The 20,735-nt window shown below is 48.4% G+C and overlaps 1 protein-coding gene and 1 long non-coding RNA gene across 4 annotated transcripts in view; one reads left to right on the top strand and one right to left on the bottom strand.

Moving 5' to 3' along the window:
• The window catches only part of GJA5 (gap junction protein alpha 5), a 147,426-nt gene that overhangs the window by 29,575 nt on the left and 97,116 nt on the right, over positions 1-20,735 (top strand). The gene's annotated exons all lie outside the window — the stretch shown is intronic.
• The window catches only part of LOC142281652 (uncharacterized), a 42,303-nt gene continuing 35,657 nt past the window's right edge, over positions 14,090-20,735 (bottom strand). Inside the window, exon 3 of the long non-coding RNA XR_012743702.1 lies at positions 14,090-14,267. This is a non-coding gene — a long non-coding RNA (uncharacterized LOC142281652). The remainder of the gene's footprint in view (positions 14,268-20,735) is intronic.

Raw genomic sequence — 20,735 nt, 5'->3', positions numbered from 1 at the left:
GGAGGAGGAGTCTAGTCAGGGGGGAGGAAGTGGAAGGAGTGAGGAGTAGCCCAGGCAGGGGCTAGAGTAAACAACTAAGAAGTGAAAGTGGAGGAAAGAAAAGGAGTAAAGGAGGAAAGCAAGAAGAGGTGACAGAGCAGAGAGTGTGCAAAGCCTGAGAGCCCAGCTGTGTGTAGGGCTAGAACAGCAAGGTCAGCGACGGCGGTGACTGTCCGGAGGGGGACCGTTTGGAGGTTCCTGGAAGGACCCCGTTGGCTGTGTGCCCGGTGGTCTGGAGCAGTGTTCCGAAAGACAGTCAGCACCAAGGCAGGGGCCTCTCGGACCCCGGCAAGGCTAGGAGTCGCCAAATTTGCCGAATCCGTCAGTGAAGGGGACGTAGATTCCCCCAACAACCAAGTCCCGATTGAAGGCAACAGTCCAACCTGTACAACAGAGGCACCGCCACCGCCAGGGCACCAGTCTCTGAGGGCCAGCGCCTGCGGGCAAAGTGTAGTGCTCCTCCGGCCCAGCTTGAAGCCGGGGAGCGGGTTACCGGTGGGGACCCATCGCAACCATCCGTACATACAGGTGCAAGGAAGAGGGACATCACCGTCACCTACTGGGGAAGCAAAGCAGCCGTCTGTGGGACCGTCCTACCAGCCGTTTGGTTTACCGTACAAACTGTGTCCAAGTCTCAGGCTGAGTGAGTACCATAGTGCCGCAAGGCACAGCGCTGCCCCCGCGTCCCTGCGCCCACCAGGCCCTGCACCTCACAAGCCATCACCGGGCCCCGGGATCACCAACCCCTACCCACGGAGGGGCAACACAACACCTGGCTGCTCCCCATCACCATCCCCGGGATCCCCGCATTGAGCAGCGGTGGTGCTACACATCACCACAACCGTGGGTGGCGTCACGGACATTATCCCAACACCCCAAACAACCCCCCCTTTCACTCACGGGCGAGGAGTGCCGCTCGAGAAACTCCGGGATCCGGCCTACGGCTCGAGCCACCACTGAGCAGCTGCCGGACCCGAGCAGAAGGGGTGAGCGCGGTGTGCTGACACCCTCCTCCCCGCCCGCGACAACTTGGCGTCACGAACAGGATCTTACCGCTCTGCCGTCTGGTAGAGGTGCGCCTTGTTACCGCGGAGGTATCCGGCAGAAAAATTTCAGAAGCCGCCATCTTTGGCGCGAAAAGTTCCCGCTCGAGCGTCTTCTCGAGCAGTAGAGGCGCGAAGGCCAAAACCCCGCCCCGAGAGAGGAGGGGCCGGAAAGAGCTAAGGGGGACGCGATGGCGGCCGGCCGCATGTAGCTGCGGCTATAAGAGCAGGGACGCCAGGACTCTGCGGACTGATTGGGTTCCTGGAAAAGCCTCGTTACCAAGATGCAAGATTCAGCTCGCAACGAGGAAGCCCCCGCGCCCGGCACGGCGACGTGGTTGAGGGACCGGACCGTCCCGCTGAGTAACCGTCTGCAGGCCCATATGCAACTCCTCCTGGAGGAGTGGGAGACCGACATGGCGGACGTGGTGGCTGCTATGTGGAGACGCGAGGCAGAAGAGGATTTGGAGGAGCGGGTAAGTGACCCACGCCCCTGTATTCCTGAAGGATCCGCCGCTGCGGCTGAGGGGCCCGGCCGGCTCCCGCTCACCCTGCCTCTCTCCCCGCTACCCGCGATGGTGGCTGCCGCCCCGCCACTAGGCCCGCTACCTGCCCAACCGGTAGCGATACCCTGCCTGGCCGCTCCGGCGGACCAGCCGGCTGCAGACGTCCAGGACGGCCCTGAAATGCACCAAGGGGAACCGCTAGAACCACGACCCCTTAACAGCGTGGTGCCTGAAGTCCCAGTAGAGACTGTGCCAGACCCTGAGCTCGGGACTGTGGCTTGGATGAAGGCCCGGGTGATACAATTCCACCAACGACAGCAGGATCAGATCTTCCGGATGCTGGAGCAGTGGACCAGCGTGGTGGAGGAGCTGATTACAACTGCCCCGATGGGCGAAAGGGGAATAGATGTAGCAGAACCGACTGGTGACCCGCGTCCCTATGTCCTACCTGGACCGGCCGCTGCGGCTGAGGGGCCCGGCCTAGTCTCGGCCTATGCATCACCCTTGCCGTCACTGATGGGGCGCCTCAACATAGGCTCGCCTACTCTGCTGCTCCGTGTTACTGCAGATGGGGATGAAGTGGTGGATGCTGGAGGCCAGGAGGCTGCGGCAGCTGGCGGCAACCCGCCTGACGCAGAAACAAGAAATGACGACTCCTGCCCCAGCTCCGGGCCCGCTGTTGCGGCTGAAGGAGCAATTGAGCGTTCCCGCTATGTGGGGGACCCTGTGGTTTATCATACTCTGCGTACCGGTGGAAATGGGTACCGGGTACCCCTGTCACAGCAGGCATGTCAGTGCATGTTTGAGGTGCTGGTGGCAGAGGATGGGTCCACCTTAGTAGAGGAACTGGAGTAGGGCAATGGAGGCCCGCAGCACCGTCCCCGTTGGGACCACCTGCTTGTTTGTTGTTTGAAAAGTTTGAAAGTTCTGCAAAGATGATGAAAAATGATTATCCGAGTTTTCACCTGATTGTCTGCTGTGATTTGCAACCGGCTGGAGCCGGCACCGTTGTCCACGTGGGGACCGTTTAAAAGTTTAAAAATGCATGGGAACTATCCATGGACAAGCCCGTGAACTTTGCAGGGCAACCACAAACGTTAGTGGCTTGTAAAAATGTTGGGTACCGTTACCGTTTCCGCAATGCCGCCTCCGGAGAGGCAGGTTGGAGGGAGGGCCCTGAGCAGAGCAGGCCAGGGCCCAGCCACCAAAGGAACCGGTGGCTACCCTCTGGAGGGAAGGACAGATCCCGCTCGGGTACCGTGTGCTGGACTGTGGGTCAAGGGGTGCTGCCTGGGTTTTAGGGGCAGCATCAGGGCCAGGTTACTTGGGTGGGAGAGAGCGGAAACCGTGACCGTATACCGTTGAAACGTTAAAAGTAAATGTGCCTCCCGTCTTGGGAAGAGTTATTGAAATGTATATATGTTTAACCCTGTTATCCCCTTTTTACAGAAAAATAAAACCGGTGTAGGACGGCAGCCCGCGGACGGTCTGCATTTTGCTAAGGGGGAATGTGTCGCCCTGGGCAAGCCAGGGGACACAGGTCACAACACCACCACACCCCACACCCCAGGTAGGCACACCTAAGCTGAACCAAAAATCCTTGTTGCCTTCCTCCAGGAGTCTGTGATGCACACCAGGGGGTGGGCCAGGCGGTTGGCTCCGCCCACCAAGGAGCTCACAACTCTGGAGGCAGGAAGTGTCAGGCAGAAAGCTCAGGGAGGAGGAGGAGTCTAGTCAGGGGGGAGGAAGTGGAAGGAGTGAGGAGTAGCCCAGGCAGGGGCTAGAGTAAACAACTAAGAAGTGAAAGTGGAGGAAAGAAAAGGAGTAAAGGAGGAAAGCAAGAAGAGGTGACAGAGCAGAGAGTGTGCAAAGCCTGAGAGCCCAGCTGTGTGTAGGGCTAGAACAGCAAGGTCAGCGACGGCGGTGACTGTCCGGAGGGGGACCGTTTGGAGGTTCCTGGAAGGACCCCGTTGGCTGTGTGCCCGGTGGTCTGGAGCAGTGTTCCGAAAGACAGTCAGCACCAGGGCAGGGGCCTCTCGGACCCCGGCAAGGCTAGGAGTCGCCAAATTTGCCGAATCCGTCAGTGAAGGGGACGTAGATTCCCCCAACAACCAAGTCCCGATTGAAGGCAACAGTCCAACCTGTACAACAGAGGCACCGCCACCGCCAGAGCACCAGTCTCTGAGGGCCAGCGCCTGCGGGCAAAGTGTAGTGCTCCTCCGGCCCAGCTTGAAGCCGGGGAGCGGGTTACCGGTGGGGACCCATCGCAACCATCCGTACATACAGGTGCAAGGAAGAGGGACATCACCGTCACCTACCGGGGAAGCAAAGCAGCCGTCTGTGGGACCGTCCTACCAGCCGTTTGGTTTACCGTACAAACTGTGTCCAAGTCTCAGGCTGAGTGAGTACCATAGTGCCGCAAGGCACAGCGCTGCCCCCGCGTCCCTGCGCCCACCAGGCCCTGCACCTCACAAGCCATCACCGGGCCCCGGGATCACCAACCCCTACCCACGGAGGGGCAACACAACACCTGGCTGCTCCCCATCACCATCCCCGGGATCCCCGCATTGAGCAGCGGTGGTGCTACACATCACCACAACCGTGGGTGGCGTCACGGACATTATCCCAACACCCCAAACAACCCCCCCTTTCACTCACGGGCGAGGAGTGCCGCTCGAGAAACCCCGGGATCCGGCCTACGGCTCGAGCCACCACTGAGCAGCTGCCGGACCCGAGCAGAAGGGGTGAGCGCGGTGTGCTGACACCCTCCTCCCCGCCCGCGACAGATACGTTGTTCAAAATTACTGGGGGTCGGATGCCAGTGACAGCCGCGGCAGAGACTGCAGGACTCGTGGAGGTGAGTATTTGTTTTTTTTTATTTTTAACATGACACATGTGTTTCTCCGGCGCGTGTCACGTGGGCCCGCATCCACACTACATCCGTGTGGTACGGGTGCGGGTCGTGTGACACCCGTGCTGCCGGAGAAAAACGGACATGCCACCATATGGAACACATGGACACACGTAAGTACGGAACGGACACATGTTCCGTGCCAAAATACTTACGTGTGTCCTAACCATTAGGAATACCTAGGTCCACGTGTGTAAGTGCCTCCGGTACGTGAAAAAACTGACAAACACGTACCGGAGGCACGTGAGTGTGGCAGAGGCCTGACAGAGACAGAGAGACTGACCGACAGAGAGAGAGAGACCGAAAGACCTGCCTTTGTTATGTTAAAAAAAACATGTGGATCGCAATAATAATGCAATGCAAGCTCCCTGCTTAACATTTTGGCAGCGATTTCTACAACTCATTGATTTCAATGGGTGTAGAACGCAGCCAAAATGGCAAAAACAATTGACATGTTGCTTCTTTGAACGCAGAGTTTTTGCCCAAAATTAAACGCTGCATTTGGAAACGCAAAGTGCGGACAAGAAATCCACAATTTCCATGGATTTTGCAGGAAACTCAAAACGCATGCATTTTGGCATGAAAACACTGCAGTTCAAAACGGACCTAAAAAGCAGCTGAAACGCAGGTGGAAACGGAAAGTGCGGACATAGCCTTAAGGCCGCGTGTGTACACTGAGTATTTGGTGAGTTTTTTACCTCAGAATTAAGGCCACGTGCATACACTGAGTATTTGGTGAGTTTTTTACCTCAGAATTAAGGCCACGTGCATACAATGAGTATTTGGTGAGTTTTTACCTCAGTATAAGGCCCCTTTCACACGTCAGTGATTCTGGTACGTTTGTGCTTTTTTTATACGTACCAGAATCACTGACATACGCAGACCCATTATAATCAATGGGTCTGCTCACACATCAGAGATTTTTCACTGAACGTGTCTCCGTGCGGCGTACCCGCGTGTCCGTGATTGCCGCACGGAGACATGTCCATTTTTTTCTGGCATCACTGATGTTCCACGGACCATGCAGTGGTGTGATCCGTGAAACACGTGCCAGAAAAAAACGTGCAAAAATATAAAATAAAAATCATTTTTACTCACCTGGCTTCAGCGGCGCTCTCTGCAGCCTGTTCTGTCTGCTGCTTCTGAGCCAGCTCATTACTGTCATGCATATTCATGAATGCACTACACAGCTGACCCGGCGGAAGCAGCTGCTGCGAAGGTCAGCGCCAGTCGGATGCTGCACCGCGGCAGCGTTCAGCACCACGGAGAGCGGGAGCGGACACAGGTGAGTTAGGCGGGCTTTGCACACTACGATATCGCACGTGCGATGTCGGTGGGGTCAAATCGAAAGTGACGCACATCCGGCGTCGCAGTCGATATCGTAGTGTGCAAATCCTTTTTGATACGATTAACGAGCGCAAAAGCGTCGTTATCGTATCATCGGTGTAGGGTCCGACATTTCCATAATGCCGGTGCAGCGACAGGTACGATGTTGTTCCTCGTTCCTGCGGCAGCACACATCGCTGTGTGTGAAGCCGCAGGAGTGAGGAACATCTCCTACCTGCCTCCCGGCTGCAATGAGGAAGGACGGAGGTGGGCGGGATGTTTACATCCTGCTCATCTCCGCCCCTCCGCTTCAATTGGCCGCCTGCCGCGTGACATTGCTGTGACGCCGCACGACCCGTCCCCTTAGGAAGGAGGCGGTTCGCCGGCCAGAGCGACGTCGCAGGGCAGGTAAGTGCATGTGAAGCTGCCGTAGCGATAATGTGCGGTACAGCAGCTATCATAAGATATCGCATGTGCGACGGGGGCGGGGACTATCGCTGCAGCGTCGGTAACACATTGTTACCGATGTCACAGCGTGCAAAGTGCCCCTTAATCTCTATGTGCAATCATGGAGAACGGAGCCCGGATTGCACTTAGACAACCCACCTGTGCCGTGAATCACGGCACACGGAGGGACATGTGCGTGTTTTACACGTCAGTGAAGAACGTCTGTGTTTTTCACTGACGTGTGAAACGGGCCTTAAGGTCGCGTGCATACGCTGAGTAAATGGTAAGTTTTGTACCTCAGTATTAAGGCCATGTGCGTTCACTGTGTATTTGGTGAGTTTTTTTAACTCAGAATTAAGGCCACATGCACACGCTGAGTATTTGGTGAGTTTTTACCTCAGTATTAGGCCATGTGCACACTTTGCGTCGAGGTAGTTGCAGTTCTAAACGCATTCTCTGGCAGAAATTGTCTTTGTCAAATTTGATTTTGACCACAAAAATGCTATAAATACGCTTTCGTTTTTACCGCGTTTTAGCCGCTTTTTACCGCGATTTACATGCTTTTTCATTGCTTAAAGTCAGATGCGTTTTGACTATAAATACACTGCTAAATAAAGTTTAAACATTCAAAAACTATGAAAAAATGGAAAAAAATGATAACAAATATCATGATTAAAATCATACACAAAATTACTAATTTTATTAAAATTATAACTATTTTTTATATTTATGCATAAAATAACATTAAATTATGGATTTTCATTAATTTAATTGTCGGACTCTGTGTGTGTGTAAAGGAACATATTATTCCCATATTATAATGTCAAAAAAGTATGTAAAACGCTGGGATTTTGATTGTGTTTGCGTTTTGACATTTGCCATTGACTCCAATGTTAGCAAAACGCTGCCCAAATGGCAAAAAGAATTGACATGTTGCTTCTTTAAACGCTGAGTTTTTGCCAAATTTTCTGCAACTAAAACGCAGCGTTTTTAACTGCATTGTGCTCACAAGAAATCACAATTTCCCATAGACTTTGTTTGAAAATCAAAACGCATGCAATTTGTCATTAAAAGGCTGCAGTTCAAAACGCTGCGGAAATGCATGAAAAAAGACAAAGTGCGCACATAGCCTTAAGGTCGCATGCATACGCTGAGTATTTGGTAAGTTTTGTTCCTCAGTATTAAGGCCACAAGCATATGTCGCGGGCGGAGGAGGGGACGCCGCGCTCTCCCACTGCTCGGGTCCGGCTGCTCGGTGGTGGCTCGAGCGGTGGGCCGGATCTTGGGGACTCGAGCGGCGCTCCTCGCCCGTGAGTGAAAAGGGGTTGGGATTGATAGGATGGTGGGGATTTGATTATTGTCCGTGACGCCACCCACGGTTGTGGTGATATTGGTGACACCACTGCTGCTCTAGACGGGGATCCCGGGAGCGGTGACAGGGAGCAGCTTTGTTGTTAGTTCTCCCCTCCGTGGGTAGGGGGTTGGTTGTCCCGGGGCCCGGTGATGGGGGTAGGGATGAATTGCAGGCGGGCTACGGGGCCTGGTGAGGTGCAGGATCGTGGTGGTACTCACTCAGCCAATGATGAGGACACAGTTTTCGGTAAAACAAACGGCTGGATGGACGGGTCCCACAGGCGGCTGCGGTGTTGTTTCTCCCGGCAGGTTGGTGGTGACTGCCTTTCCCTGCACCTATGTACGGTAGATGGTTCCAATGGGTTCCCACCGGTAATCCGCTCCCCAGCTTGGATATGGGCTGGAGGAGCCCCTTTTGCCCGCAGGCTCTGGCCCTGAGAAACGGTTGCCTTGGCGGTGGCGGTGTCTCCCTCTCTTGGTTGGACTGCTGCCTTCTGTCGGGACTTGGCTGTTGGGAAACCCAGGAGGTTCCCTTCACTAACGAATTCGGCAAATTCACGGCGACTCCTAGCCTTGCTGGGGTCCGTAAGCCCCTGCCAGATGGTGCTGGCTTCTCCTTGCGTACCGGTCCGGTACCGCCGGGCTACCGCCCGTCCACGGTCCTTACGGTAGACTCCGATAGGCCACTCCTGCAGACGGTCACTACCGTCTGCCAACCTTGCTGATCCATCCGGGCCACACACCCGGACCAACTTTAGTCTGCTCAGCTGCCACTTCCCTTCCTTCCACTTTCACTTCCCTAGCTGATCTCTCTACTTTTCCCGCCTCCAGGACTGTGAACTCCTCGGTGGGCGGGGCCAACCGCCTGGCCCACCCCCTGGTGTGGACATCAGCCCCTGGAGGAAGGCAACAAGGGTTTTGTGTCTTACTTCGGTGTGCCTGACCGGGAGTGTGGGGTGTGTGGGTGTTGTGCTTTGTGGCCCCTGGCTTGTCCAGGGCGCCACACATACACTGAGTATTTGGTGAGGGTTTTTTTTACCTCAGAATTAAGGCCGCGTGCATACGCTGAGTATTTGGTAAGTTTTTACCCCAGTATTAGGCTATGTGCGCACTTTGCGTTTTCACCTGCATTTCCGCAGCGTTTTGAACTGCAGCGTTTTCATGCCAAAAGGCATGCGTTTTGATTTTCCAGCAAAGTCTATGGAAAATGGGGATTTCTTGTGCACACAATGCAGTTCTAAACGCAGCATTTAATTTGCATAATTTGTAGCAAAAACCATGCGTTCAAAGAAGAAGCATGTCAATTGTTTTTGCCATTTCTGCAGCGTTTTGATAACATTGAAGTCAATGAGAAGTTGCAAAAAACAATCAACTTCAAAATTCCAGCGTTTTACCTGCTCTTTAGCTGCAGAAACACTGCGTTTTGGACTACTTAAACGCATGCTTTTCTGACTTCAAAGTAATGGAATAATATGTCCCTTTACACGCACACATAGTCCGACAATTAAAATAAAGAAAATTATTAAATTATTATTAATTTTGGCAAAAATAGTATTAAACCGCTATAATTTCATTAAATATAACTATTTTCGTTATGATTTATATAATTATATGTCTTTTCTTTTTTTCCCCTTTTTTCATAGTCTTTGTATGTGAAAACTTTATTTTGTTGTGTCTTTGTGTTCAAAACTCATCTGACTTTAGGCAATGAAAAAGCAAGTAAAAAGCGCTAAAAACGCAGCTAAAACGCGGTAAATACGCACGCGTACTTTCTGCGTTTTGATAGTCAAATTTGCAACTTTGGCAAAAGCAATTTCTGCCAAAATATGTGTTTTGAACTGCAACTAGGACGACGCAAAGTGCGGACATAGCCTTAGGCTATGACCGCACTTTGCATTCTCCTACTTGCAGTTCTAAACGCACGTTTTTGCCTTAATTGATTTGGCCAAAGTTGCCTTTTCCAGAAATTTAGCGCTAAAAATGCATGCGTATTTACTGCATTTTGGATTCGTTTTTAGCGCTTTTTACTTGCTTTTTCACCTGCGTTTTGACAGATGCGTTTTGAACATCAAGACACTGCTAACTAAAGTTTACACAGTCAAACACAATGAAAAAAGAGAAAAAAAACCAATACATTTATATTTTGTGAATTAATAAAGAAAAAAGTTATATTTCTTGAAATTATAGCGGTTTTATAATATTTAATCTTAAAATAGCAATAAAATCATAATTTTCTTTAATTTAATTGTCGGATTATGTGTGTGTGTAAAGGGACATATGATTCCATTAATTTAATGTTAGAAAAGCATGCATTTTGTTTGTCCAAAAACGCATGTTTTCTGCACCTAAAAAGCAGGTAAAACGCAGGAAATTTGAAGTTTCTTGGTTTTTGCCATTTCTCATTGACTTCAATGTTAGCAAAACACTGCAGAAATGGCAAAAACAATTGACATGTTGCTTCTTTGAACGCATGGTTTTTACCACAAATTATGCAAATTAAACGCAGCGTTTTAAAACGCAAAGTAGACTATTGTGGAAAAGCAAAACGCATGCCTTTTGGCATGAAAACGCTGCAGCTCAAAACGGACCTAAAAAGCAGCAGAAACGCAGGTGGAAACGCAAAGTGCGGTCATACCCTTAGGGCTACGTGCATACACCGTGTATTTGGTGAGTTTTTACCTCAGAATTAAGGCCATGTGCATACACTGTGTATTTGGTGAGTTTTTACCTCAGCATTAAGGCCATGTGCACACGCTGAGTATTTGGTGAGATTTTAACCTCAGTATTAAGGCCACATGCATACACTGAGTATTTGGTGAGTTTTTACCTCAGTATTAAGGCCACGTGCATACACTGAGTATTTGGTGAGATTTTAACCTCAGTATTAAGGCCATGTGCATACACTGTGTATTTGGTGAGTTTTTACCTCAGTATTAAGGCCAAGTGCATACACTGAGTATTTGGTGAGATTTTAACCTCAGTATTAAGGCCTCGTGCATACACTGTGTATTTGGTGAGTTTTTACCTCAGTATTAAGGCCACGTGCATACACTGAGTATTTGGTGAGATTTTAACCTCAGTATTAAGGCCATGTGCATACACTGTGTATTTGGTGAGTTTTTACCTCAGTATTAAGGCCACGTGAATACACTGAGTATTTGGTGAGATTTTAACCTCAGTATTAAGGCCACGTGCATACACTGAGTATTTGGTGAGATTTTAACCTCAGTATTAAGGCCACGTGCATACACTGAGTATTTGGTAAGTTGTGTTTTTTCACCTCAGTATTAAGACCATGTGCATACGCTGAGTATTTGGTGATTTTTTTACCTCAGTATTTGTAGCGAAAACCAGGAGAGAAACAATCAGAGGAAAAATATAGTAGAAACATGTACACCATTTCTGTATTTATCACCCACTCCTGGTTTTGGGTTACAAATTCTGAGGTGAAAATAACTTTACCAAATTCTCAATGTGTGCACATTGTCTTAAGTCACTTTCACATTGCGTTTTCACCTTTGTTCACTGGTACCGTCGGGGCATCCATCCGAACACCCATCGTCTGCCGCAAAACGTGTTTCAGACGCATACGCCGATGGGGCCATTGATTATAATTGAGCAGACGGCGTCAACGTGTGCTCTGTCTTGCACCATTTTCGGGCATATACGTTTTCTACATGCGGACACCCAAACGTAGTATATTATGCTTGGGGGTGTAAAAGTATATGCCCGAAAATCGTGCAAAAAAGAGCACACGCTGACTCTGTCTGCTCTATTATAGTCAATGGCCCCGTCAGTGTATGCGTCCGAAACACATTTTGCGGGGGGGGTGGGGGGGTAGAGGGGGTTACGGATGGATGCCCCAACGGGACCAGTGAATGTATGAATGTAGGTGAAAACGCAATGTGAAAGTATATGGAATAAAAAGGCCATGTTCACACACTGAGTATTTGGTGAGTTTTTTTTCACCTCAGAATTTGTAACCCAAAACCAGGAGTAGAGTAATCAGGTGGTCTAGCTTTTATTCAAACTGTTTGGGGGTATATATGAACTTTAGACGGCTTTTTATAGCATTTGTTAGGGGAGGAGCAGTGACTGAAACAGCAATTTTTGCTTTTTCTTATACTACATAAGTGTTTCTGTTTTTTTATTCAGCATTTTGCATTGGGAAAAGGGATTTGAGTAAACACAAATCTTTGTAGGAGGATTTTTTAATATGTGTTGATGATTTTATATATATATATATATATATATATATATATATATATATATATATATATTAAATTGCACCTTCTTTTTTATGCAAATTGTCTCTTCATGGAGGAAGGAGAAACTCTAGTGCCACATGTTGTAAGTAGCAGTCGTATAAGTCATCGGTGGCCCTATTGATGAGCGTTGTCATATGAATTAGCATTTATGCCAGATCACAGCCTCAATTTGCAGACACGGTGTTTTGGGGTGATTGCCCCTCGTCAGTGCAAAGTATGAGATCTGATCTGGCTTAGATTACTTGAACCTGTATTTGTTTAAACATCAGTACTCCACAATTGCATCATTTAAATGCCTTTTTTCAGAGATTTACAGCTTCATTAAGTGAGTTGAACAGCAGAGTCCATAGAAGGGTTAATAATTTTATGTATGTATATACAGTCATGGACAAAAGTGTTGACGCCCTTGAAATTGTTCCAGAAAATTAAGTATGTCTCCCAGAAAATTATTGCAATTACACGTTTTGTTATACACGTTTATTTCATTTATATTGGAACAACAAAAAAAAGGAGCAAAAAAAGAAACTTGGAGATAATTCACACAAAACCACAAAATGTAAACAAATTTGTTTCAAGTATGTGATTCTCATTCAAATTGTGACAAGTAACAGGTGTGGGCAATATGAAAATCACACCTGAAACCAGATAAAAAAAAAGGAGAAGTTGACTCAATCTTGGCATTGTGTGGCTGTGCATGCCACACTAAGCATGGAGAACAGAAAGAAGAGGAGTCTAAAAACTTGAGAACCAAAATTTTTGAAAAATATCAACATTCTCAAGGTTACAAGTCCATCTCCAGAGATATTCCTTTGTCTAAGAAATTTACAATCCATGGCACTGTAGCTAATCTCCCCGCACGAGGACAACAGAGAAAAATTGATGAAAGGTTGCAACACAGGATAGTGGATAAGCCGCCCTAATCAAGGACCAAAGAAATTCAAGCTGTCCTGCAGGCTCAGGGGGCATCAGTGTCAGCGCGAACTATCCGTCCATATTTGAATGAAATGAAATGCTATAGAAGAGACCCAGGAGGACCCCACTGCTGAAAGAGAAACATAAAAAAGCTATACTGCAGTGTACCAAAATGTACGTGAGCAACCAAAATCTTTCTGGGAAAGCGTCTTATGGACAGATGAGACCAAGATAGAGCTTTATGGTAAAGCACATCATTCTACTGTTTAGTGAAACAGAATGAGTCCTACAAAGAAAAGAACACAGTACCTACAGTCTCACATGGTGGAGGTCAGAGATGTTTTGGATCTGGCACTGGAGGCCGTGACTGTGTGCAAGACATCATGAAATCTGAAGATTACCAAAGGATTTTTGGTGACAATGTAGTGCCCAGTGTCAGAAAGCTGGGTTTGTGTCTTAGGCCAGCAGGACAATGACCCCAAACATCTTTCAAAAAGCCCCGAGTAATAGCTGGAAACAAAGCGCTGAAGAGTTCTGAAGTCTGGATCTAAATCCCATTGACACCTGTAGAGAGATCTGAAAATTGCTGTTGGACAAGATGCCTTCAGATATGAGAGACATGGAGCCATTTATAAAGAAGAGTCCAAAATTCCAGGTGAGAGGAGGAAGAAGCTTGTGGTTCTTATAGGAAGCGACTGATTGCAGTTATTTATTCCCAAGGGCGTGCAACTAAATATTAAGCTGAGGGGGGCCAACAATTTTAGCCGGCCCATTTTGAGGGGAGGGGGAGGTTATTTAAAATTATATCTTATTTGACTTTTTTTCCTTAGCTTTTTTCTCTTGTTCCAATAGAGACAAAAAAAAAATATACATTTGTAATTGCAATAATTTTCATGATGAAATACAATTCTGTAACAATTTCAAGGGTGCTAATACTTTCACCCTTGACTATATATGTTATGTTTGCTTGTTTTTTCTGTTTTACATAATATGTCCTCTAAGGGCAAGTGTATACAAGATTTCACGGTAAAGTATTATTTTTTTATTTTTTTTTCATTTTGCAGCTTTTTACTGTAAGTGGAAACTGCAGATATATAAAGTATATAGCGCTGTAGAAATAAAATGCTGCACAGTAAGAATGTTGTTTTTATTGTTTTTTTTTGTTTTTTTTAAACATTAAATTTTTATTAGAATATAAAAACATAAATTACATCATATATGTTTTAAAAATTAGAAGTGTTAATAGTTTATTTTAATCAATTAACAAAATGTAAAGTAGGTGCATAAAAGAGAAATGTAAATCAAATCAATATTTGGTGACCTCCTGTTGCCTTCATCACTTCTTCTCGACACAGTTGTTGAAGGAACTCGGTTGAAGGTTGCTCCAAACATCTTGGCGAACTGACCTCAGATCTTCTGTGGATGTCGCTTGTGCAGATCCTTCTGTCTCTTCATATGATTCCTATCAGACAGGATGATGTGAGATCAGGGCTCTGTGGGGGCCGGATCAGGCTCTGTGGGGGCCGGATCAGGCTCTGTGGGGACTGGATCAGGCTCTGTGGGGGCCGGATCAGGCTCTGTGGGGGCTTGATCAGGCTCTGTGGGGACTGGATCAGGCTCTGTGGGGGCTGGATCAGGCTCTGTGTGGGCTGTACCATCCCTTCCAGAACTCCTCATTCTTCATGACATTGGCAGGATGTTTGGGATCGTTGCCTAGCGCAGAATAAATTTGGGGTTGATCAGACTCTTCCTTGATGAATTTTTCAGCATGGAGGACACCATTATTCCTGACCAAATCCCCAACTCCATTCCTTAAATGCAGCCACAGCCTTACAAGAACCCCCCATGTTCCACTGTTCCTACAGACCCTCACTATTGCGCTGCTCTACAGCTCTTCGAGAACAAACTACTTCTGTTACAGCCAAACATCTCACATTTTGACTTCTCAGTCCAGAGCACCTGCTGACATTTTCCACACCCCAGTTCCTATGTTTTTGTGCATAGTTGTGTCACTTGGCCTTATTTTCATGTCAAATGTATGGCTTTTGGCCACAATTTAATAAAGACCACTTCTGGCCAGACTTCTCCGAATAGTAGATGGGTATAGCTGTGTCCCACTGATTGCTGCCAGCTTTGAGTTGATAGCACTGCTGGACATTTGCCAATTTAGAAGAGAAGTAACATGATGGGTTTTTCATCTGCTACACTAAAGCCCGCTACACACGCTTCAATATATCTCACAATCCGTCGTTGGGGTCAAGTTGTAAGTGACGCACATCCGGCATCGTTTGTGAGGTATCTGCGTGTGACATCTACTTGCGATCAGGATTGAACGCAAAACCGTTGATCGCAAACACATCGTATCATTCTCTAGAATTGAGCGTTTTGTTGCACGAACCTAGTCAATTGTAACGTGTGACATCCCTCATACGATTTTGGTGTCTGATGCAATGTGCGCAGGTGTGCGCTCTGCACCGCAGCTTAAAAAAGGTCCGCTTCAGAGCGCAGCTGAAAAGCTGCGTTCTGAAGCGCCTCACAATGTCTGTCAGTCACTAATCTCTGTCAGTCGGTCACTATCTCTGTCCCTCACTCTCTGTCCATGTCAGTCTATCCCCCTCTCTCATATACTCACCGATCCCCGGCGCTGCACGGCGTTCACACTGCTCCGGCGGCTTTTACTGTTTTGAAAAAGCCGGCCGCCCATTAAACAATTTCGTATTCCCTGCTTTCCCCGCCCACCGGCGCCTATGATTGGTTACAGTGAGACACGCCCCCACTCTGAGTGACAGGTGTCACACTGCACCCAATCACAGCAGCCGGTGGGCGGGTCTATACTGTGTAGTGAAATAAATAATTAAATAATTAAAAAAAACGGCGTGCGGTTCCCCCCAATTTTAATACCAGCCAGATAAAGCCATACGGCTGAAGGCTGGTATTCTCAGGATGGGGAGCTCCACGTTATGGGGAGCCCCCCAGCCTAACAATATCAGCCAACAGCCGCCCAGAATTGCCGCATACATTAGATGCGACAGTTCTGGGACTGTACCCGGCTCTTCCCGATTTACCCTGGTGCGTTGGCAAATCGGGGTAATAAGGAGTTATTGGCAGCCCATAGCTGCCAATAAGTCCTAGATTAATCATGTCAGGCGTCTATGAGACACCCTCCATGATTAATCTGTAAATTACAGTAAATAAACACACACACCCGAAAAAATCCTTTATTAGAAATAAAAACACAAACATATACCCTGGTTCACCACTTTAATCAGCCCCAAAAAGCCCTCCTTGTCCGGCGTAATCCAGGATGCTCCAGCGTCGCTTCCAGCGCTGCTGCATGGAGGTGACCGGAGCTGCAGCAGACACAGCCGCTCCGGTCACCTCCACACAACAAATGAAGACAGCCGCGCGATCAGCTGAGCTGTAACTGAGGTTACCCGCTGTCACTGGATCCAGCGGTGGTCGCGGGTAACCTCAGTGACAGCAGCTGATCGCGCGGCTGTCTTCATTACCTGCGTGGAGGTGACCGGAGCGGCTGTGTCTTCTGCAGCTCCTGTCACCTCCATGCAGCAGCGCTGGAAGCGACGCTGGAGCATCCTGGAGTACGCCGGACAAGGAGGGCTTTTTGGGGCTGATTAAAGTGGTGAACCAGGGTATATGTTTGTGTTTTTTATTTCTAATAAAGGATTTCTCGGGTGTGTGTTTATTTACTGTAATTTACAGATTAATCATGGAGGGTGTCTCATAGACGCCTGACATGATTAATCTAGGACTTATTGGCAGCTATGGGCTGCCAATAACTCCTTATTACCCCGATTTGCCAACGCACCAGGGCAAATCGGGAAGAGCCGGGTACAGTCCCAGAACTGTCGCATATAATGTATGCGGCAATTCTGGGCGGCTGTTGGCTGATATTGTTAGGCTGGGGGGCTCCCCATAACGTGGAGCTCCCCATCCTGAGAATACCAGCCTTCAGCCGTATGGCTTTATCTGGCTGGTTTTAAAATTGGGGGGGACCGCACGCCGTTTTTTTAAATTATTTAATTATTTATTTCACTACACAGTATAGACCCGCCCACCGGCTGCTGTGATTGGGTGCAGTGTGACACCTGTCACTCAGAGTGGGGGCGTGTCTCACTGTAACCAATCATAGGCGCCGGTGGGCGGGGAAAGCAGGGAATACGAAATTGTTTAATGGGCGGCCGGCTTTTTCAAAACAGTAAAAGCCGCCGGAGCAGTGTGAACGCCGTGCAGCGCCGGGGATTGGTGAGTATGAGAGAGGGCTGCTAACTTCAGTAACTTAGGAGATTAGCGGTCACCGGTGAGCCCTTCACTGGTGACCGCTAATCAGGACGCGACACAGACAGAGCCGCAGCATGACCGTGAAGTCGGGTGAGGTTCACCCGAGTTCATTCTGATCGTGCGGCTCTGTCTGTGTCTGCTGTCATCTGCCATTCAGCTCTGCTACATGGCTGTCTGTGTCTGCTGTTAGCGGCCATGTAGCAGAGCTGAATGGCAGATGACATAGTAAAAACACATCCCTACACATTACACACGCTTGGCAAGTCAATAAATAAAAAAAAAAAAAAAGGTGCCCAATGCATACGTCACAGATCACATGATCTAAAGGATCGCACATAACATTGATCAATTTAACATAGACTACTAACGCTCGTGTGACAGCAAATGAACGACCAACGTGAAATCTCATAAGATCCCATATGCAACCTGGGCGTGTCACATCGCAAATGCGATTGTACAACTAATTGCAACGTGTAAAGTGGGCTTAAGATTCCTTGGCCGAATGTTGCGTCTACGGATCTCAGCATTGCCCTTTTCTTGGTGTCATCAATGCTGAGAAATACCTGTCATGAGGTACCTGTTCAGATAGCACAGGACAGGGGCTCCTATGCTCTCTCTCATGCTAGGTACCCTGGCTATCCCTACCCTCAGGATTACTCCTGATGGTGGCAATGCCTGAGTATCATTCCTAACTATGTTTTTGATCAGTACTTTCCTGATACACCCCACCCACCAGGGCAGGAGTGTGATGGAAAACAGATCAAGACAGAAAAGGGAAACCGAGACTCTGACACACTGCACACACACTGGAATAGACAATGAGAGACTCAGGAGTAAAGCAAGTGCAGGAAGGTAATGACAACAATGCAACAATGGTTAATGCCACAATCGCACTCAGCAACAAGTTTAACAACCACTAGATAGTCTCGATAACCAAACCTCACTAGACCATATGAGATAAAATATAGCTGGCAAAGGTGGAAGGATCTAGCCATCATAAATTAGAGGGGAGCAGATGCCATTGGTTTCCCCACAACATGTGATCAAAGGAGACTAACAAGCAGACCAGCAGAGATTACTTCTTGTTAGCCTGCCTATGAACTAGCACTCTGCATGTCGATGTCCGAGTCTACCTCATCACAGATACAAAATAAATTATCGGGAGGAGTGGTATAATCTGAAGTCTGAACAGAACCCAATGCCGCCATGACAGTAGGTGAAGTATGTAAAAACCTCCGTGTGACAATACATACTCTGCTGGGTAAATGTGCCTCCCCCGTGCCAGCAGCCGAGCTGCTCGGATCCAGATCCGCAGTGGCTTGAGGGTCTTCGGAACCGGGGGTCGTGCGGCCACTCAAATGAAGGGGGTTATTTATAGGGGATGTGTTAGAGTTTGTGACGCCACCCGTGGTATGTGGTAACTAGGAGTACCACCGCTGCAGATGGGAGTACTCGGGGATGATGGAACGGGGCAGCCAGGTGTTGCAACCCTCCACAGGTATGGGGAAATACCCCAGGACTCGGTGATTGAAGGGGAGTGCCGTTGGATGCAAAGGGGCCACTTGCGTATTCACTCAGTCCATTAAGCTGACACCAACCACTGGATAAACCAAAGCTGCCGCTGAGGGGAGCTTAGTTTGGGTCCCGTCCCCGATGGTGTTGCCGGGTGATCTGTGACCTGCCTCCTGGCACTGAGTTTACTTCTTTGGTGGTCCCGGTAGTGTGAAACTTGCTGAGTCCCGCTCCCCACTATGGCTAAGTGAGGGAGGTTGCTCTCAGGGTTCACGCTTGGGATTTTCTGGACCGTTTTGAGCGGAAAGACCTATCCCCCTTGTTGCGCTAGTACCCCGATTTTTGAGCGGGTGGGAATGAATCTTGAAGGTTCCGTTCGCCTCGGGTAAATTATCGGGTTGCCTGAAGCTACTCCCCGACCTAGGGTCCACGTACCCCGTCGTGCCTTGGTCCCAGCCCGGTGATGGGGCAAAGCCGCCGGCTGTCCTCCTGGACAGATCCGTGCCCCTTGCCACGATCCCCTGTGACCAGGGGTCCACGTCTCTAGGCCCAGACCACCGTCTGCAACCTAGACAGTTCTCCAGGAGCCCTGTTCCTGACCTCCTCTAAGCACTTCTTAGCTCGAGGGTCACTTCCTCACTCTCCCCTTACTACTCCAAACTCCAACTGACTACTTACTCCTCACCTCCCCTTCCTAACCCCTCAAGTGGGCGACTCTATTCCATTCAAGCCATCCACTGGTGTGTCTGGTGGGTGTGGTGCAGGGTTTATCTGAGATTCTATTGGCTGATGTAGGCAACAACATATAGTTGGGGTCCCTAAACCAAGGAGGAGGTGGATAATGCACAGGAGGGCAGATTGTGCAATACCCTGTGACGACCTGATAGTCCAGGGGCGTCACATAAACACCCCGCGATCTGCGTGATCAATACAAGAATCAGCGTTGCCATCTACTATATAGCGCTCACTGACTGCTACTGAGCCTGGAAAAAAATAGACAGACGCGGTGATAAACTGTTTCTGTCTTCTCTGCCAAAGACCCTGGCTTTCATAGAATTGATGGCACGAGCAAAAAAGTTAATGCTGCAACATCAAAAGATAAGCAAGTGGCCGCTAAAGGGTTTAGATAACTGCAAAGCAGAGATCTGAAAAACTGAAGACTTTCACGCAGAGAGCAAAGTGGAACATTCTAGAACTTTAAAAAATAAATAAATAAAACAAAGAGAACCAATTAGTTGCTAAAATCAGCATTAATATCCAATAATATGGAAAAAAAATTGGGAAATCTTCCCGATCTAATTGCTTCCCCGTATTCCCTTCCGTACGGTGATATCTCAGTCTTCGCGGTGCAGCTTGTAGAGAAGAGGGAGACAGTAGAGAGATGGAAACTATTCCTGTCACTGATACTTTACAGAAAACACACATCAGCGTCTAATTTATATATTCACACTTCTCTCCGAGAAACAAATTTGCTCCCCGACCGGCCCCGTGTGAGGTTCCTGGTAATGTACATCGTCTGTGTGCTCACTATGAGCAGTGACAGGCGGAACGCCAGAGGGATTCAGCCGTGAAGTCACCATGTTTCTCTGTAACAAATGTCACTGACATAATAAATTAAACAATATCATTGGCGCTGCGTCCTCTCCAGAGCTCTGCTCCAAAGACTCTTGGTTAAAGGTTCTTAAAGGGGAAGTTATTTTATAGAACTCTATGGTTCTGTTATTCTCTATTTTTGGGGGGGTTAGGTGTTGTCTTCACGTATATTTTTTTTATAATAAGAATCCAACGAATATAAACAGATCTAGGAGAAGTGTTCAATTTTCCTAAAGCACCACCACACAAGAAGAAGAAGCATTACATGATGCCCATTGAAATTATCTGCAGACGCTCTTTGGCAATTGGATGGAGGTCAAGAATGAGGGACCCTATGTGTTAAGAGAAAATTCCCTATTGTGACGAACTACCACTACATGTCACCAAATGCAACTAGTGACGGGGAAGTCAAACTGGAGGTTAGGAGCCAGGAGGTCACGTATGGAACACAGGGATAAAGCAAAGCTGAGGTCAGAGCACAAGCCGGAGGTCAGAAGCCAGGAAGTCACGTGAGGTCCACTGGGGA

Source organism: Anomaloglossus baeobatrachus, chromosome 2 (genome assembly GCF_048569485.1).
Source record: "Anomaloglossus baeobatrachus isolate aAnoBae1 chromosome 2, aAnoBae1.hap1, whole genome shotgun sequence".
Lineage (NCBI taxonomy): Eukaryota > Metazoa > Chordata > Amphibia > Anura > Aromobatidae > Anomaloglossus > Anomaloglossus baeobatrachus.
This window is presented reverse-complemented; position numbering and strand designations above follow the sequence as displayed.